The sequence below is a fragment of the Schistocerca americana genome, chromosome X (genome assembly GCF_021461395.2).
Source record: "Schistocerca americana isolate TAMUIC-IGC-003095 chromosome X, iqSchAmer2.1, whole genome shotgun sequence".
NCBI lineage: Eukaryota > Metazoa > Arthropoda > Insecta > Orthoptera > Acrididae > Schistocerca > Schistocerca americana.
In genome coordinates this window covers 540,281,729-540,308,970 of record NC_060130.1, presented here as the reverse complement: position 1 = coordinate 540,308,970, position 27,242 = coordinate 540,281,729, and positions in this window count along the sequence as shown.

Genomic DNA, 27,242 nt, shown 5'->3' with positions numbered 1-27,242 from the left:
GGAGAGAGTGTGGTAGATATGATATGTGAGTTGGGATGGAAGTCATTAAAGCAAAGACGTTTTTCGTCGCGCCGAGATCTATTTACGAAATTTCAGTCACCAACTTTCTCTTCCAAATGCGAAAATATTTTGTTGAGCCCAACCTACACAGGTAGGAATGATCATCAAAATAAAATAAGAGAAATCAGAGCTCGAACAGAAAGGTTTAGGTGTTCATTTTTCCTGCGCGCTGTTCGGGAGTGGAATGGTAGGGAGATAGTATGATTGTGGTTCAATGAACCCTCTGCCAAGCACTTAAATGTGAATTGCAGAGTAATCATGTAGATGTAGATGTAGAAACTAGCTTTTGCAGATAACTTACCTTTATGTTGTCCTTCATTTAATGAAAAATTTTACAGTCTTTCTTTATTGCAGAATACTATTACTCTCTATGTTTTCTTTGGGCTAGGATGGTACTATATCATAGTTCAAGCCACAATTCACTGAACTGTCAGAGTTACTTCATTCTAATGGTTCCCCAATTTTGAACAAAATATTAACATTCTTAGAATGAATGTCTAAGAAATTAACTAAAAATTACACATAAGTAGTTCTTCAGGAGAAGTAAGTGAATTTGAATGCATGCCACATTTTGTTACTTTCTTTGCAAGACTCAAAACATTACTTTGATATCATATTGCTGTGAAACTCTGAAACCTACACAAAGACAGCTGTTATTAGTGTGCATATACAAAGAAAACACAAAGAAAGCTAATTCAGTTTTACCTCCATTGTTAACAGTTAGTGATACCGCAAAGACATCTACTAATTATTATGGGTATTAAGTGAGTTGCAAATTCGAGCACACAGTAATTCTGAAGAACTGTATCAATGAAACTATCAATGGAAATTAAAATTTGCTCTGCAAATTATAATTGTATTGTACTGTGTTACCTGTTTATCAATTTGCCATCAATAAAAGTTGTGTGCCTGCTGCATTGTGCAAATGCTGATAAATATAGATTTATTAACAAATGATGTCGGCACCAAAAAGTTACATCGCCTGTGTGATGAATTTAACCTGACCCCACTCATTCGGGAACCCACTAGAGAAATTGGCAATAGTAAAACATGTCTTGACAACATTATAGCAAACATGACCCACCTATCCCACAGTGCATCAGTTTTAAAATAGCCATCTCAGATCACCATGCAGTATAGCTTAAATTGGAGCTCAATGAGGCCCCCACTGTCACCACAAAGCAACAGTTTGTAACTAAAAGAATCATGTATAATGACAACATAAATAGAGTAAACTGCATGCTAGCACAAATAAAATGGTTTGAAAATAATAGCTTTTTATATGATAGCTTTGCTGCTGACTTCTATTACTGCTTTGATACCACATGCCCAGTTGTAATCACAAAAATGAAACAAACAAAAAATATAAACGAAAATATCTGCAGTGACTTTTGCAGACATTGTCCTCTTATTTTTGTCACAGTCTTTTTCAGTGATCATCTATCACTATCACTCAACACCCACTTTTGTCTGCACTGTGACATTGTAGAAGGTGTTGTCCCACTTTCCCTGTATGCAAAATAAAACTTTCATATTGTGCCGCTTGAAACACCAAACACTTTGGCTATTGGGTGTGAAACCACCCACGACACAAGAACCATCAATCTGCCCACATTCGAATTGACTTAGCTTTGACATAATGCACTAGCAGCATTCTCAACTACATAGCACACAACTGACATTTGCTACCTATTGAAGACATTGCACAAGTGCCATTCATGGTCACATACAACAGCGCAAGCTGCACCCTCACCAGAATTTGCATTTATGTTGAAACGCCCATTTCTCATGGTGTTTCCATATTTTTGTCCAACTGCCTTAGGTTACGAGTTAATAATAAGATCAGTAGATATGCAGTACAAGGTGCCACCCCACAATGTCAGTGTTACCTCTTGACCAAGAAAGTTTGATGACAGTTCTGGTGTTTCAATATGCATTTTTATACCTGTTATAATGCTTTGTGACATCATAGTGAAAGACATCAGTTGTCTCGGGTTTATACTGAAAATGAGCCACAGTTTTTGATCATTCATTCCTCCTGATTTATAAATCTGAATCTCCTGATCTTTAAAGGTTGGCAAGTATGCATATGTATCAATACAATATGAACAGCTAACTAATCAAATTAAAAAATAACTGAAAGCTACAGCATTAGTTTTCCACAATGATATTAGTTTTATATTTTTTTCTAGGCCATCATCAGACAACTTGCGACTGGACAAACAATCCACAAGTGTCAATGACAGCTTCTGCTGTACCAAGACTGTTATTTACAAAAATATGTGACAAATTTTCATATGCATCCATAATCTTCCAATTATCACATATCTCTGTAAATAGCCTTTGTGCAACAAGAAGTTCTCACTGCCACTATAGGCTGAAATCAGCATTTTTTTGAATAGTACAATAGCACTTTCTTTCTTTTTTGTCTCTGTGGATTCCTTATGGATCTCGGTGTAACCAGTGAGAGTAGTTTGCCTGTTTTTAGTTTCAGGTTGTTAGAAAAAAAAAATCTTTGCGTTCCATCATTGTTGATATCTGATTTTCTCTCTTCCAGTGTCGAAATCAGAGCAGGAACAAAGTTGCACCTGCGCCCAAGACCTGGCAAATCTGCTGCCAGTTCTTTTACAGTTCACCACAAGGTTGGAAAACATAGAGACTCAGATGAATGACATGGAGACCCAGCTTAGTAATTTATTACAACGACTTCAGAGAAAGAAGCACCAGCTCACCATTGAGAATAAGAAGCAAATTAAGAAGGTGGACTACCTCATCTGGAAGCTGCAGAATGTGGAGCGAGGTTGCAACTGGACTGATGAGTCATTGTCAGCATATTATCGAAGACGGAAGGACTACGTGACACAGTTAATCAGGGATATGAAAAACTGGATGAAGAAGGTGGTCAAGTTCAGCAAGGAGAGGAAGGAGATAATGAAGGTTGTGGCCCACTACAAGGTATGCTCACAGCTACCAGGCAGCACTATGTCCATAGGAGAGTCACAATTTTTAGTAACTCATACTTTTTGCAAAAGCTAGTGTTTATCTGAGTAATCATGTGATCACTGCAGTATTACGATATTTGCAGTGCCCTGTATGGAATGTAAAAAATAAGGGAAAAGGTAACCTCCCACTGCATCCTATGACAGTGAGAGGGCAACAGGTACCTACACTGTTGAGACAAAAGTCCTGGGACCTCTTTTTGCCTAATATAGTGCAGCATCCTAACGTGGTATGGGCTCAACAAGTGTTGGTAGTCCCCTGCAGAAATAATGAGCCATGCTACCTCTGTAGCCATCCCTAATTGCGAAAGTGTTGCCTGTGCAGGATTTTGTGCACAAACCTTTCAATCATGTTCCATAAACTTTTGATGGGATTCATGTCAGGTGATATGGGTGCCCTGATCATTCGCTCAAATTGCCCAGAATGTTCTTCAAACAAATTGTGAACAATTCGGACCCAGTGACATGTTTGGGAACTTAAATTACATGACTGGCTATAATGGTCTCCAAGTAGCCGAACTTAATCATTTCCAGTCAGTGAACAGTTCAGTTGGACCAGGGGACCCAGTTCATTCCATGTAAACATAGCCCACACCATTATGAAGCCATCACCAGCTTGCAACGTGGGCTTTTTGAGCTCTGTACCACACTCAAACCCTACCATCAGGTCTTATCAACTGAAATCAGGACTCGTCTGACGACGCCTCAGTTTTCCAGTCATCTAGGGTCCATCTGATATGGTCACAAGCCCAGGAGATGCACTGCAGGTGACGGCATGTTGTTAGCAAAAGCACTCGTGTCAGTCATCTGCTACCGTAACCTATTAACACCAAATTTCGCTGCTTTGTCCTAATGGATACGTTCATTGTATGTCCCACATTGATTTCTTTGGTTATTTCACACAATGTTGCTGGTCTGTTAGTACTGACAACTCTATGCGACCGAGCGAGTTGATGTGGTGGCTAGCAGACTGGACTTGAATTCAGGAGGACGATGGTTCAAACTGGCATCCAGCCATCCTCATTCAGGTTTTCTGTGATTTTCCTAAATCACTTCTGGCAAATGCCAGGATGGTTCCTTTGAAAGGGCAAGCCCAATTTCCTTCCCCATCCTTGCCTTAACCAAGCTTCTGCTCTTTTTCTAATGAGCCCATTGTTGATGGAATGTAAGTCATTAAGTGAAGGCCATCGGCCACTGCATTCTTCACGGTGAGAGGTAATGCCTGAAATTTGGTATTCTTGGTACACTCTTGACACTGTGGATATTGAGTTATTGTATTCCTGAACAATTTCCTAAATGGAATGTCCCATGTGTCTAGCTGCAACTATGAATCCAAGTTTAAAGTCTGTTAATTCCAATCTTGGCGCCACAATCACGTCAGGAACCTTTTCACATAAACCACATGAGTACAAATGGCAGCACCACCAATGCACTGGCCTTTTATACCTTGTATATGCGATACTACAACTATCTCTATATGTGCATATCAGCACCCCATGACTTTTGTCACTTCAGTGTACATCTACTTCTGCACGATTACTCTGCAGTTTGCACTTAGGCATTTGCCAGTGGGTTCATAGAACCATTTTCAGATCACTTCTCTACTGTTCCACACTCAAACAGCATGAGGGAAAAGTGAAAGTTCAGATTTATCTTATTTTAACATATTGATCAGTTCCTCTATGTAGATGAGAGTCAACAAAATATTTTGACTTTCAGGGGATGAAGTTGGAGATTGAAATATTTTGAAAATATCTCATCACAGCAACAAATGCCTTTGCTTTTATGACTGCCGTCCATATTTGCTTATCATATGTGTCAATCTCTGTCTCCCTACTTCGCCATAAAACAAAAGGAGCTGTCCCTCCAGCCAAACTATCTGATAAGGACTGCACACTTTGCAAAAGCACTGCATAAGAGGTCTGACAGGGGAAGTATAGGCAGTGTCTTTAGTTGCTTTGTTGCACCTTCTAATTGTTTTGCTAGTACAATTCCTACATTATGGTTCCAGTTTAAGATTTTTTGTATATTTTCAACTCTAGATATTTAGTGGGGTCTACAGTTTTTAAATTTGTTATTCATTATGTAACTAAAATTTAACGAAATATTTTTAATATTCATGTGGAGGACTTCACACTTTTTAGTCTTCAAGCTCAGATATCACTTTTTGCATGATGCAGATATCTCAGCTAAATCATTTTGTAATTAGTTTTGATGTTAGTAAATAACAGATATTTGCAAGCAATCTAAAAGGGCATCCCTGATTTTGTCCTGCATCATCTGTATAGATTAAGAATAGCTGAGGGCCTACAACTCTTGCTTGAGGGACCCAAGAGATTACTTCTGTTTCATTCACTGACTTCTTGCCAATTACCACCTTTCTGACAGGAAATCACAAATCCACTTGCACAACTGAAATGATACACCATAGGCATATAATTTGATTAGAAGCTGCTTGTAAGGAATTGTGTCAGAAACTTTCTGGAAATCTAGAAATTTGGAATCAACTTGAGTTCTCTCATCGACTAGCGCTAATTACTTCATGTGAATTAAGTGCCAGTTGTGTTTTACAAGAATGGTATTTCCTGAATCCATTGTGACTATGTGTCAACAGCATTTTTTAAAATATTTGATAATGCTGGAACACAGTGCATGTTTCAAAACTTTGCAACAAATAGATGACAGTGATTTGGGTCTACAGTTTGATGGATTACCGCTATTTCCTTTCTTGTGTGCTCGTGTTACCTGTACAGTTTTCATTCCTTAGGTACAAATCTTTCATCAGGCACGTGGTTATATATGATTACTAAAAATTGACCTATTTTATTATCTTACTCTGAAAGGAACCTAATTAATATACAGTCCTGGGAGACTTGCATTTATTACTGAAGAAATCTACTTCCAAATTACTCATGCTTACCAATATTTGCAGGGGTTTCTCAAAGCTAACAGACTAATGAAACACACACACACGCACACACACACACACACACACACACACACACACACACACACACACACACATGCACGCACAATTGGTTACAGTGTTCCAACACTACAACCTGACTACTGTAGTGCCTCTTATTAGTCTGTTAGCTGTAACGAAGCTTAGTAAAGATTTGTCTCATTTATGTGCTTTTTGATCATTCGGTGTCTCCTTCCATTGTATTTTTTATGGTTGTTTGTGGAATTAGGCTAACTCATGATTCAAGTTTTGAAATTTTTCTGTAAATACCAAAAGTCAGTCACTGGACAAAAATTAAAGCTTTTATTTCTGGTACTCTTGTTGGCTAAGTAGAGGATGAGGATAAGAGAGGCAAATAAGTATTTCAGTATAAAACAAATAGGAGTTATGGAGCATGTAGCTTTTGTTGTGGGGAGGTTGAGGGTATTGAGGGAGATTTTGAAAACTTCTGATATGCTGTGATATTGTACACATTATCTGATAAGAGGATCTTAGAAAGTAGCCCACTTTGATGTTCTTCATACTTGTTCACACCCTGTCATCAATTCCATAATGCTGTAAGATGCAATATGAAAAAACAATAGAAAATTACATTTGAAGATTAAATTTAAACAGAGTCACTGGTAACTGAATGCATAGTATAAGTTTTTGTAATCATGAAGTCTCTGACCATATGAATGTCACCAGCAACACCTTCTTTTATTTACATTTTATTTAAACTCTACTTTACTGTCATTGAAGTGTTAACTAACAAATACAGACATAATTTTTAATAAAAAATAACATCCTTTTATTTTTAATTACTAATCACATGTAAATAAACTCAAATTTGCTTGACGTGTGAAAGGTCTAATTGGCAATTGACTACATGTATGATTCAATAATACTGTTCAATTTATAAAAATGAAAAAGTGATACATTTTCTATTTGATGCTACACATTTTTGTACAAAAGTTTCATTTATTAAGAATAATTGCCTTTACTAAATCTAAAGTGACCTAGGAACTTAATGAATACAAGACTTTTGTGCAAGCACTGCACCTCTAGCAACTTCGCTAAAATGCTCAAAACATTTTGCACTTAACAATTCCCAGATATCTTCAATCTTGGAAGGAGCTTTTCTTTTAAGAATACCATCATACTGCCTTAGGAAATTGATGAGCTGGCACTAGCCTTCAGCTGTTATTACCATCTAGGAAATAAAAGAAGTTTAGTTAAAGAACAAGTAAATCAATAAACAAAAATGATGACAGATTTTGTCTCTTGTCTACAGAAGATCAAGAAGGAGCTGGCGTTGATGGGAAAGCTCAAGGACTGGAAAGGTAATGAGGAGGCACTGCTCCGCAGTTCTCTGTTCTGCAGCAGCTGCAAGAACTCCACCTATCAGTCTGAGAAGAGTAAAGGTAACAAGGTAAATATTATCTCCAACACAGCCAGAGATTGACAGTAAGTCTTCCCAAAACCCTTATATGAAGGCCATCTTTTCACATTTTACAAATGACCTCTATATGGTGTTCAAGAGTTGTTTTAAAGTTTGTCTTACATTATTTTTAAAGCAATGGCAGTTGAAAAATTTGAGAAATTATGAGGCAGATTTGCAAGCTGGTACTTGATTCAGGAGGCGAAATGTGTAGTACTGTCGGTAGATGCGTATAGAAGCAAGAGATATGCTTTTACTCATACAAAGCATATCCACCAATTAAGTTTCCCACTCGTCCCACACCTAGAAAAACATATGTTATAGGAAGTAATTGTGTGTATATGAAGGAATAATGATGTGGCATGCACTATCAAAACTTTCTGGGGTCTCCCAGTAGCTTTGTAGCAGCAGTTTAAAATGTGTGAAGTGCAATCAGTGATAAAGTTTTTGAATGTACAGATCTTATTACCAATTGAAATTCAGTGTCAGGTGTGCCAGGTCTGTTGGACTAATGTCACAAGCAAGCAGATGGTGTGTCAGTGGTCCAGAAACTTTGGAGTAGAGAGTTAAAACGTTCACAGTGAGGAGTGCAGCAGAAGACCATGTGACATTAGAGCTGGTGGAGCTGGTATGGGAATGCATTATGGAGAATCATCACACTATAATTACAGAACTCAGCAGTTAGTTCCCACACGTGTGCCCCTCCTTGTTGCATGCTGAGCATGTGTAATTCTGGAAATTATGGCTAGGTGGATGCCAAAGCAACAGACTCTAGAACACAAAGCCAAGTGCATGAGGGCAGCTCTGACTTTCTTTAGTGGTACTGCGATGATCGCAATTCATTTCTGGACCAGATCATCACAGGTGGGGAGATGTGGGTTTCACATGATACCCCAGCAAGTGAGCAACCGGCAATGAATTGGCACCACAGTGGTTTTCTCTGCAGGATGAAATTCAGTCAGTTTGTGATTGCACAAAAAGTGCTGTTTTCAGTGTTCTGGGACAGAAGGCACGTTCTCCTCATTTTGAATTTATGACTGGAGGTGAGATGGTGAAATCTGAGCATTACTGCAAAACAATGTGAAAATTTTGGCAGGCCATTAAGAATGAGCCTGCGGGATACTTAGTGCCAGTGTTGTCTCACTGTCCAATAATACTCAGCTACACACGGCACTGCAGATGACATAAGTCCTGCAAATGTTCAGCTGGGAGATGTCTGATCACCCATCCTACTGTCCAGACCACACTCACCATGATTTCCCTTCTGTTCCAGAGCCTCAAAAAATTCCTGTCCGGTTGGAGTCATTGCTTTCAGACTGACAAAGAGCCAGAGATGGTTGTCATATGGTGGGTCCAATCCCATGAGGCAGACTTCTGTGACATGAGGATACAAAAAGTTTGTCTGAATTTTGATGGTAAATGTGCAAAAAAAAAAAAAATAGCACAATATTTCCTTTATCTGTTCCTATAACTTTTTAATTAAGCTTTATTTTTTTCTTTTCTGTTCATGATCCCAGGGACATTTATTTCATTGCTGCACCTCATATGTGTGTCTATAGGCAGTTCTATACTTATTGCCTCCAGCATAAGTACTGGCAGTAAGCTTACTGGCCTGTGTTTGCCTGGCCTTGGTAGCTGCTCCTCTTGATATCTCTTCCCTTGTAATTATGTGCTTTAGCAACCTGATGGACAAGATAGCACACATGTCACCTAGAAATATTCTAAAATTCATTGACATCTCAGAAGCACTATGATGATGAGCTTCTTCTAATGGATTTACACAGTGCACATACCACTGGCCATTAGCTACACTTATGAAGTCTTATCAGTGGCAACAAACATACTGAGTAATTTCATTATCACATTTCATGACACATTCACTGTTTGCAGTAGATGTTCACACAAATAACATACTTGATGTTTGAACAAACAATTTATCTGATACTTACTAAATATTAATTAATCTCAGAGTGAGTCACAAAATAATAATACATTCAGGTGGGATCATTTGACTACCCAACCATATCAGTGTCACAAAGACTTTAAGGAAATGCTTGCAAACCATAAACTAATATATGAAGATGGCATAAGAGTTCACAATGCAGCCATTAGGTGCCGAATGACTGGAGGAAGTTCACAAAGATTGAGATCATAAAGATGTCCATACCATGGCCTGCCTGACTGACAAAGAGCCAGAGATGGTTGTCACACGGTGGGTCCAACCCCATGAGGCAGACTTCTATGACATGAGGATACAAAAAGTTTATCTGAATTTTGATGGTAAACAGCTGATTAATGATGTTGATGTTGTGAATCACTCCTGCAGACTGACTCAAAGAAGTTCACAAAGATAATAATTTTTTATTTAAATGACTACATTCTATTTATGAACCATGGACCTCGCCAATGGTGGAGTGGCTTGCATGCCTCCACAGCATGGATAGCCATGTCATTGGCACAACCACACTGGAGAGTTATTTGTTGAGAAGCCAGACAAGAATGTACTTCCTGAACAGGGGCAGCAACCTTTCCAGCAGTTGCAGGGACAACAGTCTGGATGATTGACTGATCTGGCCTTGTAACATCAATCAAAACAGCCTGCTGTGCTGGTACTGTGGACAGCTGAAAACAAGGGGCAACTATAATTACAATTTTTCCTGAGGGCATCCATCTCTACTGTATGGTTGAATGATGATGGGATTCTCTTGGGTAAAATATTCTGGAGGTAAAATAGTCCGCCATTCAGATCTGCAGGTGGAGAGTACTTGTGAGGATGTCATCGTCAGGAGAAACAAAACTGCATTCTGTGGATTGAAGCATGGAATGTTAGATCCATTAATTGGTTAGGCATATTAGAAAATTTAAAAAGGGAAATGGAGTGGCAGAAGTTAGTGATAGTGGGAGTTAGTGAAGTTCGGTGGCAGGAGGAGCAGAACTTCTGGTCAGGTGAATACAGGATTTTAAATACAAAATTAGATAGTGGTATTGCAGAAGTAGGTTTAATAATGAGTAAGAAAATTGGAATATGGGTAAGCTACTATGAACAGCATAGTGAACACATTATTGTAGCCAAAAATAGATATGAAGCCACAGCCACCACAGAAGTACAAATTTATATGCCAACTAGCTCTGCAGGTGATGAAGGGACTGAAGAAATGTATGATGAGATAAAATAAATTATTCAGATAGTTAAGGGAGGTGAAAACTCATTTGTGATGGGGACTGAAATTTGATAGAAGGAAACGGAAGTGAAGGCAAAATTGCTGGTGAATATGAATTGGGGGAAAGGAATGAAGGAGGAAGCTGCCTGGTAGAATTTTTCACAGAGTATAATTTAATCATTGTAACACTTGGTTTAAGGTTGATGAAAGAAGGTTGTGTATGTGGAGGATCCACAATTTATTGGTTATGAACTGCAGGGGAGGGGGAGGGGGATAAATGGAAAGAACCAGAGGTTGTAGAGAGTAGGGAAAGGGATACAGTGGAAGATGAATGGATAGCCTTGAGAGATCAAACAGTGAAGGCAGCAGAGGATCAAACAGCTAAAAAGACAAGGTCTAGTAGAAATCCTTGGATAAAACAGGAGATATCAAATTTAACTGATGAAAGCAGAAAATATAAAAATGCAACAAACAAAGCCGGTGAAAGGTAATACAAATATCTAAAAAATGAGACCAACAGGAAGTGCACAGTGGCTGAGCAGGAATGAATAGAGGGCAAATGCAAGGAGTTAGAAGCATATATCACTAGGGGAAAAGTAGATACCACCTACATGAAAATTAAAGAGGCCTTTGGAGAGAGAGAAGCAGCTGTATCAGTATCAAGAGCTCAGATGGAAAATCAGTCCTAAGCAAAGAATGGGAAGCTGTAAGGTGGAAGGAGTATATAGAGGGCCTAGACAAGGGAGGTGTATTTGAAGACAGCATTATAGAAATGAAAGGGGCATCAATGGAGATGAAATGGAAGATATGATATTGCCAGAAGAATTTGGCAGATAGCTGAAAAAGACTTAAGGCAAACCAAGGTTACTGGAGTAGAAGACATTCTGTCAGAAGCATTGATAGCCTCGAGAGCCATAGCAAAATTCTTCCATCTCGTGAGAAATATGTATGAAATGGAATATACCCCCAGACTTCAAGAAGAATATAATAACTCCAGTTCCAAAGATAGCAGGTGCTGACAGGTGTGAGCACATCTGAACTATCAGTATAAGTCATGGTTGCAATTTACTAAAACAAATTCTTTGCTCATGAATGGAAAAATTAGTGGAAGCCAACCTCAGGGAAAATCAGTCTGGATTCTGGAGAAATGAAGGGACATGTGAGGCAATACTTAACCCACAACTTATCCTACAAGACAGATTAAGGAAAGGCAAACCTATGTTTATAGCATTTCAAGAGTTAGATAAGGTTTTTGACAATGTGGACTGGAATTCTCTCTTCGAAATTCTGAACACAGCAGGGGTAAAATTCTGGGAACCAAAAGCTATTTACAACTTGTGCAGAAAGCAAACAGCAGTTATAAGAGTTGAGGGCATGAAATGAAAGCAGTGGTTGAGAAGGGAGTGAGACAGAGTTGTAGTATCCCTGATCTTGTTCAGTCTGTCCATTGAGCAAGCAGTAAAGGAAACAAAACAAAAACTAAAGTTTAGGGAGAAGAAATGAAAACTTTGAGGTATGCTGATGACATTGTAATTCTGTTGGAGACAGTAAAGAACTTGTCAGAGCAGTTAAATGGAACAGACAGTGTCTTGAAAGAAGGATATAAGATGAACATCAACAGAAGCAAAACAAAGATAATGAAATATAGTCTAATTAAATCAAGTGATGCAGAAGGAATTAGATTAGAAATGAGACTCTGAAGGTAGCAGATGAGATTTTCTATTTGGGCAGCTAAATAACTGAAAATGGACAAAGTAAAGACAATATGAAATGTAGACTGACAATGACAAGGAAAGTGTCTCTGAAGAAAAGAAATTTGTTAACATAAAATATGGATTTAAGTGTTGGGAAGTCTTTTCTGAAAGTGTTTGTGTAGAGTGCAGCCATGTGTCGATGTGAAACATGAATGACAAAACAGTTTAGACAACAAGAGGATAGAAGTTTTCGAAATGTGGTACTACAGAAAAATGCTGTAGATTAAATGGGTAGATCATGTAACTAATGAGGAGGTACTGAACAGAATTGGGAGAAAAGGAATTTGTGGCACAACCTGCCTAGAAGAATGGGTGGGTTGACAGTACACATTCTGAGATGTCAAGGGATCAACAATTTAGTATTGTAGGGAAATGTGGGAGTTAAAAACCATAGAGGGAGACCAAGAGATGACTAGAGTAAGCAGATCCAGAAGGATGTAAGTTTCAATAGTTACGCGGAGATGAAGAGGTTTCACAGGATAGGAGAGCATGGAAAGCTGTATCAAACCAGTCTTCGGACTGAAGACCACAACTCCAGTCTATTCAACATAAGAAGCATCCTGATGCAAACATTAAGCTGTGTTTTCTTCTTCATTTGCTATTACCACATTGAATTATACAGGGAGATTCAAAAAGAATACCACAACTTTAGGAATTTAAAACTCTGCAACGACAAAAGGCAGAGCTAAGCACTATCTGTCGGCGAATTAAGGGAGCTATAAAGTTTCATTTAGTTGTACATTTGTTTGCTTGAGGCGCTGTTGACTAGGCGTCAGCGTCAGTTGATGCTAAGATGGCGACCGCTCAACAGAAAGCTTTTTGTGTTATTGAGTACGGCAGAAGTGAATTGACGACAGTTGTTCAGCACGCATTTCGAACAAAGTATGGTGTTAAACCTCCTGATAGGTGGTGTATTAAACGTTGGTATAAACAGTTTACAGAGAATGGGTGTTCGTGCAAAGGGAAAAGTTCTGGACGGCCGAGAACGAGTGATGAAAATGTAGCACGCATCCAGCAAGCATTTGTTCGCAGCCCAGGAAGCAGCAGAGAGCTGCAAATTCCACAATCAACTGTGAGGAGAGTCCTACGAAAAGGGTTAGTTATGACACCTTATCGTCTGAAATTGGTTCAAGCACTGTCTGCAGCTGATAACAGCCCGTGACAGAGCACTTCATCACTGGCCTCCAAGAAGCCCTGATCTTACCCCCTGCGATTTTTTCTTATGGGCGTATGTTAAGGATGTGGTGTTTCGGCCACCTCTCCCAGCCACCATTGATGATTTGAAACGAGAAATAACAGCAGCTATCCAAACTGTTACGCCTGGTATGCTACAGAGAGTGTGGAACGAGTTGGAGTATCGGGTTGATATTGCTCGAGTGTCTGGAGGGGGCCATATTGAACATCTCTGAACTTGTTTTTGAGTGAAAAAAAACCTTTTTAAATACTCTTTGTAATGATGTATAACAGAAGGTTATATTATGTTTCTTTCATTAAATACACATTTTTAAAGTTGTGGTATTCTTTTTGAATCACCCTGTATTTCCTACACAGCTTCTGCTACGTATAGTTGGTACAATAACCTTATGTTTTATGTGGCAGCATAGCTCACCCACAATACTCTTTCATTTAATCTGTTTCCAATTACTGTACTTTAACTTTTGTCGCAGATATATATTTGAAAACATTGGAACACTGTGAAATAATATATGTCAAAAGTATTAAAATAAAACGTTGATGAGCACATTAGACCAAACATTCCACCTGCAGACAGTTAATAAAATCAACAAACAGCAGTCTAATAATAAAACTTGAAATCTAATTTAAATTTTAAAAGGGATACATTAATATACAGTTACACTCCAGTAATATTTTTCTTAAGGGATCATCCAGAAACCATATTTTAGCTTATAAAAAAACCTTAAAAATACTTGCATAAGCACAGTACAATTTGTCTCTGAGAGCACTGTGTGAGTTTAACAGTATATTCCAGAGATTTAGCTGTATAATGAAATACTGAAACCACTTAAGGTATTACTCACCTTAATCATGTGATAACCTCTGAACTCCTGCCATCTCTATCTCTGAAGTAAAAATTTCATTAGTGGAACTGCCATCTTCAACACTGATGAGTAGTCAACCAACAACACAATCTATGGAACCACCCAAGAGCTACATTTTGTCTTCTTGTTTCATTACCATACATGTTGTTCTGCATCCCACCAGTTTTCAGTAGCGAGTGACATGTGACAGAGCTTTGTTTATTAATTTAAGCATGTCTAGTAGCTTAAATGCCATATTCTTTCTTGCGACATGCGCTTCAGCTTGGCTTCAAATAAGATCTGTGGGGTTAAAATTGCAGGGGTACAGTGGTAACCTAATGACAATGTGACGTGAATATGGCTCTGTTTCATCAATAATGTAGTGATCTACAATGTAAGCTTCAAACTGCGTCAGTAATTCAAGCTTAATTGCAGTAGGATTGATGTGTGCTTCCTCCCCCATCAGCCAGTTTACAATGTATTTCTCCCTCCAAGATTTTGGTGGGCTACACTCAACCTTATTGTTATGATATGAAGCACTGTCCATAAGTATAACACTGTTGGGCTCTAATTTTGTTTTCAGGATAATCTCCAGTCCTTTCTGATTCAAATATCTATTCAGCAGCTTCCACAAAATCACAGTTGCTTCCTACATGCACTATGCTTAGCCTTCTTCCTTTTCCCATCAGATTTTTTAACTACTGTGATAGACTTGCAACAAAACCTTTCTCTTATCACTCATTGTTTTATCAGTCCACACTTTTCATGTCACATGTTCTGTGTTACCCATGTTTTGTCAAGGTAATAAATCTCCTGTATCTCTCACCTGAACTGTTGAACCTGCTGGTGATAATGCTTCCTCTACAAAGCAATATCCTCTCTATGTATAATTATGCTATTTCATTTCCTACTTTTGAATTGAAAATGAATATCTTTCATCAGTGTACAAAATGTTGTTCTTTTAAAACTAAGCAAGTCATCATCATTATTTACCACTTGAAGTGCCTTGTTTATTTTAGCTGATTTGTTCCTGGAGAAAATGCTTGCACATTTGACCACAAGCATTTTTAATGAAATCATTACATTTGCCTTATAAACACACAACTGACATTTTCTTGTGTTTTCCAAAGTTGACAGCTTACCTGTATTGCATCTTTCTTTACAGACATACACACACACACATTATACTTGTCACAGAAACACAGGTAAACATGAATGTTATAGCTGCAAATTCCTTTCCTAGTAGTGATGGATGTTTCTCCTATAACTTCACAGAAACATTGAGAACAATTAGTCTTTTACCAATTTGTACTGGTTTTCCTCCTCTATGTTTCACAAAAGAAACAACTTCACAGAAACATTGAGAACAATTAGTCTTTTACCAATTTGTACTGGTGTTCCTCCTCTATGTTTCACAAAAGAACATGACAGAGTTTCAGCCTCTTTCACCATCCAAATGGGAAACACAAATTAGTGAGAAGCAGCACTATGATTGGCAACATGTCCATTGAGAAGCAGCTGGAGGTAGGGGCCACATTTCCCGCCATTGTCTTCAGTACAACAAGGAAGTTTTTTGCACCCACCTACCCTCTGTGTGTTTCTTCAGAATGACATATATAACTGAGCACTCTTGTACAGAAAGATCACCACCTACAAACTGAGGACTTGTGAGAAGTGCATTGTCACATACAAAGGATGATTTTCCTTCACATACTCCATCTACTCTCAAGTGTACAACACAGGATGTCATTTTGATAAGCATTAAAAAAATTAACTTAGAATGCAATCAAACCAACAACCTTGCATGTACAAGCCTGTTATTATATCCACTAGGCCACTACAACTGTGCAGATTTGGAGATATTTTTATAATGATACTATACCATGTTTCTCTGAGTTATTGAAAAGGTGAAAACCTAAGTTTTTCAACATTTCATTTTCAAAAGAGAAACTGAGAGAATGTATACAAAGCAAGATGACATGTACTGATCAGAACTAACCATAATGTCATGCACAGAACTGTTCCAAGGAAACGATTGTACACTGAGTTTCAAAAAAAGGAATAGCTGTCATAAACATTTAGCATACTGATTAGCAAAACTGTTCCTGTCTGTTAATGCTTTGGAACATCTTAAAGTTTCATTAGAGATAGTGTAACACAAAACACCTAATACATAATTAGAGGCATAACAACACCGATGAACACATGCTATGACCACTGACCAATCACTGCACATGTGTTGTTAACATCAGAATCATTCTTACGATGAATGGAATAGAGTATACATAGAGTTACAGAAATTACTGACTACTGCAGGGATTCACAAGTCCCACAAAAAATTGCAAAACTATTAAAACTTGTAAATTGAATAATTGGCAAACTAACCAACTTTCTGAGTGAAAGTGAGTATTTTTTGTAATGAACTACAAAACTATGAGACTGAATTTTGGAAATCATCATTTCTTAAAAATGGAATCTTCTGGAAGACAAGAAACTTTAATTGAGAATAACTTACCAAGCATGACATTTTTGGAAACAGCAACATGTTTGCTAAGAAGAGAGTAATGAGGAATTCAACATCAAATGTATCATTTTTGTCTGAAACCACCATTTAAGTCACAGCACATTTCTTCTCCAACTGTTTATGAGGATTCTCAGATCACTGATATTTGTTCATAAAAATTTTTTGGCCAGATACAAATAAGAGACATGTGCTGAGGTTTCTGTACAAACATAATTATGTATATAGGCAGTTTATCCATTCTGGGAATCAAGAATCTCTCCATTTATGTCTGTTACTGACACTGATACTGGCAAGTTATTGGTCCCCATCATTCTAAGATTTTTGAGACTGTTTTAATTTCAGTAATATTAATGTGACATAGTCATGCAGGGGACATGTTACCATTATTATAATAATCAATAGCTCTCCATTCAAGCTGACTGTCTTTCAATGGTGAAAGTCAAACATCAGGCAATGAATGACTTTATTGCTCCTATGATGTGTTTCAGAATTTATCCTGATTAGATGTCCAGACCAGTTTTCAAATGTTTGTTTCACATAGAACTTGAAACACCATATCTATGTGCAGTCATCAGTCCTGGATATCTGATGACAGATAAATTCTGAAATGCATCATATGAGCAACGAAGTCATTCCTTGCCTGAAGTTTGACTTTTACCATTGTGACCCATTCAGCCTGAATCCAGAACTACTGATTGTTTTATTTTCTACTGTGACGTCAGAAAACAAATGAGAAAAGAAATACTCCTTTTGTCACAAAGTTCCAGGATGGGTTTTTGACATCAGAAAAAAAACGAGAAAAGAAATACTCCCTTTGTCACAAAGTTCCAGGACAGGATTTTCTTAAAATAGAAAATTGCATTTACCAAGTAATGATCCTAGCTCTTATCAGAGTAGTCCCCTTGGCTATCTATACACAGTTGCCAAGTTTCTGGAGGTCTTGGAAGCAAGCAGGGAAATTTTTATCTGTGATTCTGGGACGCTCATTTGTCACAGCCTATTGGATGTCTTTGATATCTTGATGAAGCTCTTCTTTCTCACAGAAACAAAGAACAAAAAAATTGCAAGGCGAGAGGTCGGGCAAATATGGTGAATGTGGGATGGAATTAACAGAATGTCTGGACAGATGCTTGATTACAGATAAAGCAGTGTGGGGTCTTGCATTGTCATGCAGTAGGAAGCAGTCCTGAGAAAGCCACAAATCAGAGTTGTGATGTCGAACTGCTTCTGGCAAACATTTCAAGACTTTGATGGAAAGAGTTTGGTTCACTGTTTGACCTGGAGGAACATTCTCATGGTGAACTAATCCCTTACTATCAAAGAATGTGATTAACATTGTCTTTGTTCTTGAAGGTTGTCATTTGACTTTTTTTAAGACTGGTGATCCAGCACATAGACACTTAAACTGACGGTCATACTGGTAGCACCAGCTTTCATCCCCAGCAATAATCTTTGACAGAAGTATGGGAGCATGTCTGGCTCTATCCAGTAGTACAGCAGAAATTCTTTGTCTTTCCATTTCCCTAAATCTTTGTATAAAATCTTATCATGGTCATCACAATTCAAATTAAGTTCCTCTGATATTGCATGCACACTTCCATGCTGGTCTCCTTGAAAAAACTGCCTTACACACTTTATAATTACACTGGTATGTGCTGTAGACAGGCACCCAGCTCTGGGATCATCTTGCACTGAATCTCTGCCTTCAGGCAACCTTTTGTGCCACTCAAAAACATGACTTCTTCAAACTGCCTCACCTACATATGCTTGCTTACTCATTGTCCACATTTCACTATGGATTTTCCTGACCTTAACGTAGAACTTAACATTCACTCTTTGCTCACAGTCGGCATCCATTGCTTCACTGTAACTAATACACTGAGAACTCAAACAGTGTGTTGCTAAGCACAGCCCTGCCATGTAGTGAGTTTGCACAGAAACATGTCCAAGGTTATTTCTAGGACGCGCACATATCGAGTAACATAAGAACAACATTTGTTCCTTTTTATTATTGCAAATTCAGAAATGTTCTGGAACTTTCCTGACAAAGGGAGGTTTTTTTGTGGGGTGTAGTTACAAATTTACATTTTTCAGGTTTTTCCTTTGGTTGCCAAATTTCATGATTCTACGCCAATGGGAAGGTTGTTAGTGCTTTTTCTTCTGGCGTATGGAACCCACATTTTCTGGTAGTCTACGAAAGTATCCTGCCCTGCCCCGTAATTCTAACATAAGTGAAAAGATTTCTTTTGTTAAGTGCAGTACACAATTACATTTGAGAACTGCTTTCAGAAATATAATTATGTGGTGTAATTAGTATAATAACATAAATTGGTAAGATTGCACCAGAAAGCTTAGTAAAAATTAGACAAGTTTTCTGGCTTAGATTTTCACCTTTTTCTTACCTCTTTCACACATTTTTTTTCTTTTAATTGAGAATTTTTGGGGACTCTGGCTCATTAGAACCAAACTGGGAGCAGCAATATATTAAAATTATGACTGCACTATGCTACAGCTAGAAGTCTCTGCAGTGATTAAAAAGAAAATGGGCTGTGGAAAAGCAGCAAGGTAGTTCAAATCCCTCAAAGAACAAATGAAAACAAAGTAAAGTGTCTTCATTTAAAGAAATAAGTGTGCCAGATTGCACTGAACACTGAAGAAGAAGAAGAAGAAAAAGAAGAGAAAGAAAAAGAAATTCTCAAGCAAGTCCTCATGTGTGCATGTTGAGGAATGCTTTTGATACTCTTGATCTACAGCTTATGATCAAAAAAATTTCGATTCAGTGGGGAAGCTGGTTTCACAATTCAAAAATAACTTACCTGGTGATGACTGGATCAGTTCTTTTGTGAAATGGCATAAACAAAAACTTTCTCATGCTACAGCTAGTGGTGGAGCAGATTGGCTTAAAGTATACTTCAGCCATTTTAAAGCTTCATTAGACAAGACAAATCTGACTTATGATCCAGGGCCTAAAAAATGATACTTTGTAGAGGATACAAGTATCTACAAAAAGTTATAAATTCTACCAAAGCAAGTATTTATTTAATGCTTTCAGCTTTGGCATCAAAAGAGCTGCTTTCTCCTTTCATGGTGTATCATTCAAAGCAGTGACACATGTGGATTTTAGAAGGACCAAAGGAAACAAATATGGCAATTCAGCAAGGGGATGGTTTGATGCTCTGCATTTTGAAAAATGGCTTTTCCTTGTTGCTTTGCCATGGTAACAGCCTTGTGAATGTAAAAATTATGCAGAACTCATGACATTTTCTTTGTATTCTTGCCTCCAACATACACTCATTTATATCAACATTAGGATGTTTCATCCTTTCCTCCATGACTTTTGTTCAGTGAAGTACATAATTACATTTGAAAACCAGTTGTAGAAATAAGAGAAATCAAGGCTTGTTGTTACTGTCCCCCCTTCCTTCACCTCTTCCTTCCACGCCATAGCCCCCCTCCACCCCACTATGTCACCAGCACCTGTAGCCAGTCCATGTGGTGGAGCTGTTATGTTCCCATCTGGATGAGCTCCTTGTTAACACAGGGATTACACATCCAATACCTGAACTGTTGCCTCCCCATGTATGCCCATGCTTGTCATTCTGGAGTAATGGAACTCGTGGCAAAAGTTGTCAAGTCAGACAGTCCTTGCTGTGGCTGAGTGGAACCCATGGGTAGAGCCCCTGATTGTAGTGAGTAATATCAGGGTGGACACTTTGATTACAAAATGTATCAACTTCCAAAAATCTGGCTATTCTTCTACAGCCATTTCTTTGGTTGGTAACATATCATTGACTGCTGCTTCTTATGACCCTGTGCCCTTCACTTCCCTGGCTACACCCTGAGAGGAGGGTCAGGCTCACCTACTTGCGCTTTCACCACTGCCTGGTCTGTACTAGGACAGGTGGGGACATATTCACCAACATAAGCAGTTAATTTTGTGGAAGATATGAAAGACAAGTTTGGCAAAGTGAAGTATCTCAGTAAGATTTGGTCAGGTTCCCTTTTGATCAAAACTACTTCTGTCACTCAGTCTGCATCTATTTGTTCTTGTAATCATCTTGGTGATGTCCTGTTGTCCATTAAAACTTGCCAATGTTTTAATATGGTTCACATTTTTCATAGGGACTTGATACTTCAAAATGATGAGGATCTCTGGGACAATCTGGAACAATGGGGTGTTCATTTTGTTCAAAATGCGCCGATAGGTCATAAGGACAATTGCACTGATATTAGCACCTTTATTCTGGTTTTTTAGTGAGATACTCTCCAAGAGAAAGTTGAGGTTACGTGTTATCGACGTGATGGGAAGCTGTATGTCCCATCACCCATGACATGCTTTCAGTGCTTGCGTTTCGGGCACATACAGCAGATCCTCTATGTGGTGAATGAGGACACCCACTCCATGAGTGGAGCCCCTGTGGTCCACCACCCCTGTATGTTGACTGTCATGACTATCATTCTCCATGCTCACTAGATTGCTTGGCTTATAAGAAAGAAAAGAAGCTATGGCAGTATAAGTCTCTTGATCATTTGTCTTATGCTGAGGCTTGTCAGAAATATGACCAATATCACCCTGTGTTGATGACTTCTACTTTTGCCTCTCCTATGTCCTTTCCCCCTACTCCCTCTTCCTTACCCCATTCCTATCCTCCTCTCCTCTCCCACTCCCCTGCAGTTACCACACTGTTACCACTCTTACCCGCCAGTGATGGGGCTCCCACCCAGAACCCCTCAGCATCTCTGAGGCTGGAGGTCTCCTACCACAAATTGGCCACAGGACACACAGTCTCTGTGCCCCAAGGTCAACCGCTCTCTTTCAGTTGTGGATCTTGCAGAAGCCTGCACTCCCTCCATGCCCTGCCCTCCTCAAACCATGAAAGAGAATAAGAAGAAATATAAGTCCCAGGTAAAGCACCCCTCCCCCACTAGTGCCACCCTAGCAACTGAGTCTGATTTCTTCTTTATGGATGTCACCCCATCCTCATTGCTGACGTCTGGTGACTTGGTGGTGTGATTGGCTACAGCCTCTTGGCCTCTCGTTTGCATACCCGTTTCATGCTTATTCAGTGAAATTGTAGTGGATACTACTATCACCTCCCAAGACTGCAATCCCTTATTGATTTTTACTCAGCAGCTTTTGCAATTCTCCAGGAATCTGATTTTACTGACGTTCACTCACTGCCCCTCCATGTGTTCCATGCTTTCATTTGGAACTGGGTCAGCACTTTGAGGGCTTCCAGTTGCCTTTGCATGTTGTTAGTACATGGGTCTCACTTCATATCATGTTGCAAGCAGTTGGCGTCTGGCTTGACTTGGATTCTGTAGTCACGACGTGCAATCTCTATTTCCCTCCTGACAGCCATCTATACCTGCTACCCAAACTGCCGTCCTTCAGCAACTCTCTCCTCCCTTCCTCCTTCTTTGGATTTTAATGCCCATCGCCCTTTGTGGGGCAGTGCTTTTTTGTACAGTCTGCCACTTCTCATTGATCAGTTTCTTGCGGACCACGAATTGTGCCTCCTTAATGATGTTTCCCATACTCATTTTAGTGCCACATATGGCACTTTTTCTGTCATTGATCTTTCGCTTTCCTCCCCTCCTCTTCTTCCTACCTCACACTGGTCACCACACAATGACTTCTGTGATAGTGACCACTTCCTGTTGATTCTCTCGTTCCCTTCCCTCCTCAAGATGAGCAAGTTACCACACTGGGCTTTCCATCATGCTCATTTGCCTCTACATATCTCTCAGTTTGTGTTTACGCCTTCTTTGTCAGGTTGTATTGATGAAATTGTCCATGATCTGTCGGATAAGGTAATCTGCACTGCCAACATTGCCATTCTCCACTTGACAGGCCCCGTTCACCATCAGCTAGTTCCATGCTGGAGCACAGTTATTGCCGCCACTATCCATGGTCATCATAATGCCTTGCAACATCTTAAGTGGAACCTGTACTCCGCTGCCCTTATTATCTTTAAACATCTTCGCCCAAAGCCCATTCCTTAACGAAACAGAGCAAGCAGGTGTGTTGGGAACACATTGTCTCTTCTCTAGGTTCTCCTGTCCCTTCACCATGGGTGTGGGCTACGCTCCACTCAACATCCTCCAAGGTTATCAGCTGTAGTCTTCCATCCCATGCCTTGCCCTTACAGGTGGCCTTTGTACAGATCCATCAGTTCTTGCAGAACATCTCATGACCCATTTTGTGATAGCATTGTCATCAGCCTCCTATTCAACCACCTTCCTCCTTCGGAAACAGTGGGCTGAAGCTTCCCACTTATGTTTTACCCCTTGTCAGACAGAATCCTACACTGAATCTTTTACTGAATGGGAGCTTCTGCTGGCCCTTTCGTTTTCTCATGATTCAGCTCCTGTCCTTGATTCCATTCATAACCAATTGCTGCAACATCTCAATCCTCCACAATGATGATATTTCTTCTGGGTGTTTAACTGTATTTGGCTCCAATGCATTTTTCCCCCTCTCAATGTTGTGACCATATTGTAATTCCTGTCCTTAAGCCTGGCAAGGAACCATCATTCCTTGACAGTTACCAGCCAATCAGTGTGACCAATGTCCCTTGCAAGTTGCTGGAACACATGGTGTCTCATCAGCTCATTTGGGTCATTGAGTTTTTGGACCTTTTATCTCCTTATCAGTGCAGCTTCTCGGAAAGACAGTCTCCAATTGATCATCTGCTTTGATTGGAAACTGCAGTTCAGAAGGCCTTTTCTCAGTACTGCCATCTTGTTGCAGCTTTTCTTCAATATTAGTGAGGCCTGTGACACAGCTTGGTGGCCTCACATCCTCCTTACACTCCCTGAGTGGGGTCTTTGGGTCTTTTCCTTTTTCTCATTGATATTTATGGACTTGTGGCCTCTGCCAGACCATCATCTCTGCTCTGTATGTAGATGATTTGTGTTCTTGGGCTAGCTCCCACTCAGTGGCCTCTGGAGAATGACAACTCCAGGGTGCCATCCATTGTGCTTCCATGTGGATGCTCTTGCATGGTTTTCAGTTCTCTTTCCCTAAGTCAAGGGTGGTGCATTTCTGTTGCTGTACTATGGTCCATCCTGACCCTGAGCTCTACTTCTAGACCCATCACCTGACAGTGGTCCCCAGTTCCATTTCTTGGGTCTTCTTCTTGGCAACAAGCTAACATTGTTGCCCCATATTCATTATCTGAAGGTTGACTTTTTCCATAAACTGAATGCCCTACACTTGCCCTTTGGGGCACAGATTGTTCAACCTCTCTTCACTTTTACAAGATATTAGTTTTGTCTCATCTGGACAATGGTTGTCAAGTTTATGGATCAGCTGCCACTTCCACACTGCTCCTCTTGGACCTGATTCACCATTGTGGTATCTGTTTAGCCACTGGTGCCTTTTGTACTAGCCCTGTCGATAGTCTTCTGGCTGATGCTAGGATGCCTCCACTTTCAGTATGGTGGTCCCATCTTCTGGTTTCCTATGGCATCACTATCCACTCTTCCCCTGCTCACCCTTTCTCCCCCTTTTTCAGGTGTGTTTACCAATTGGGCTCTGCATTGCTTGTCTCAGTTGTGACTTCTGTCTTCCTTCTTTGTCCTCTTCCTCACATTCTCTCCCAACCACTCCCTCAGTCCCCCCTCACTTTGATTAGTTCTTTGTCCCTGGATTCTGATAGACCACTTCCAGGTTCCAAAAGCCTCCATCACTCCAGTAGTGTTCCACTGTCTGTTCGGAACATACTTAGGGGAGATTCAGGATGCTATTGCTTTTTACACCAGTGGCTCTAAATTTGCCAATTATCTGGAATATGCCTCGACATCATCTTCTGTTGGCACAGAACACCATATCTTGCCTGCCAAGTGTGGGATGTTTATTGCGAAATCGAACATGATATTGGGTAAATAGCTTCTTGAGGTGATGAAAATGGCTGTCTTGCCTACTTTGTTGACACATTCATAGGATACATTAAAGTGAAAAAAACTATTCAACAATGTAAAATGGTGCAAGATGTTCAAATTTTTGAGAAAAATGGAAATAAGCCATAAAGAAAAATGGATAATATACAGTATGTAAAAGAACCACCAGGTAACAACAATACTGGAAGATGAAGAAAGAAATGCTCAGCTTAAAAATGGTGTAAGACAGGGATGTTGTCTTTTACCCCATACATTTACATTTATTCATCAAAGGAACAATGATGGAAATAAAAGAAAGATTCAGGAGTGGGTGTTAAAATTAAGGGTCAAAAGGATGTCAAAGAAAAGAATCACTGATAAAACTGCTATCCTTACTGAAAGTGATGAATTACAGGAACTTTTAACTCTAGTTACCAACACTTCTTATGCTGATACATCAGTTTCTGCAAATACTTGAATTCATCAATAGTATGTTGTTAAGAAAATGGCAATAGAAAGCTCAATATTCCATTACTGTCAATCATCATTACTTAAATTAAAACATTCACTACTTTATCAACAAAATTAATACAAATTTGCTTTTTTGTCTTATATGTAGTCATCCAGGGGTAAATTATCATCCTGTGCGTAATTTTTGTTGAAGTTCACAAAAATCCAAGTGTAAAACATTAACTGGCTCATACCATGAAGCATTCTAAATTGAAGCAGACCCAATCAAAATTATTGTAAATGTACACAATGGTCTTGCAACAGCAAAAATGCCTTAGTTGTGCTTGAAAAATATTTTGCAGCTTCCTTTTCTTCAGATCCCCCACTCCACTCCCCATTCTGCTATCTTACCAAGCTAGGTGGCGCAGTGATTAGCACACTGGACTCGCATTTCTCAACAAAATTAGCATAAAGCAAGATAATTTTCGTCATAGGAAAGTGTTATCAATTTTGTAAATGTATTATAATTTTCCTTTAGGAGTGAATTCAAAAATTTCATACCTCTTCTCCAAAACATCACTTCATTGATATTTTCTTCAGCCTTAATGAGAAATGTTAATGTATTGTGTAAGGTTAATTGTTGATCAGTCATGTGATTACATTTTTAGTTGTTATTCAAGCCTTCGTCTTGCTAACAAAAGTAAACTTCACAAATCAAGTTGCAACATATACTGGAATAATAACATGTGCCTGGAATACCTCTTACAAAATATTAATATTTGCACCCATTCTTCCTCAGCTGCTACTGCAATTATGTGTATCATACAGATAATAATTAATATTCAAATATTGCTAAGATTCAGAAGTTCAAAGTATTTGATTGTAACAATTGAACATTTTCCATGTTTTCTGTTTCAGGCCTGAAGGCACGCAACACTCAGAAATCATTACAAAAAAGCCTACAAAAATAAATGAAGTAGGATGATTCAGACAACAACTTATATAGACAACTGTTTTTCTAATTTTGTACTGCTTGCTAATACATCATGTGTTGTATTCAAGTAGTTGGGGTATTCTGTATGGTTGACATTTGAACTGGAAGTGATTTTTGTTTCTTTAGTTATACATTTATTTATTTCTTCTTCTTGTTTAAAAAAATGGTCAATATCCCTTTTGCTACTATAAGAAATGAGATCATTTTTGTATATAGAATAAAACTGCAGCAGTTTATCAAAGAAAGTATATCCATTACTACACTGGAAATGTGGTAGAAACACAATACATTAAGAGCTGTGTTACATACATTAGTGTCCACATGTTATGAACAACTAGTTAAGAGCTCAGTAAAAAAATTTTCCCAATTTCTGAGAGCATAAGGACATGTTTTCACATTTAGTTCCTTCAGAGAGATGTTAATGGTTCTAAACTTTCCTTTATATGTCACTATGGAACAGTCACCATTCAGCCTAGTGATTCTGTGAGTAATTCTTTCCTCACTTTCCTTGCATGCACGGCATAGCCCTATGGTACACTAGTATGTACAGGCATTAGTGTATGGGCATTGGTACAAAAAGAAAGGCAAACAGAACACAGAAAATATTCTTCACTTTTTGGTTCTTTTATTGGAATAGGACACAATTATATAAAAATTAACATTCATATAGCATACAACAGACTCACAGGACTAAGGTTTCAGTGTGTGGCAAGTAACAAATTGTAAATGCTGAAAATTATACAGGGTGTTACAAAAAGTTACGGCCAAACTTTCAGAAAACATTCCTCACACACAAATAAAGAAATGATGTTATGTAGACATGTGTCCGGAAACGCTAAATTTCCATGTTAGAGCTCGTTTTAGTTTCATCAGTATGTACTGTACTTCCTCGATTCACTGCCAGTTGGCCCAATTGAAGGAAGGTAATGTTGACTTCGGTGCTTGTGTTGACATGTGACTTATTCCTCTACAGTACTAGCATCAAGCACATC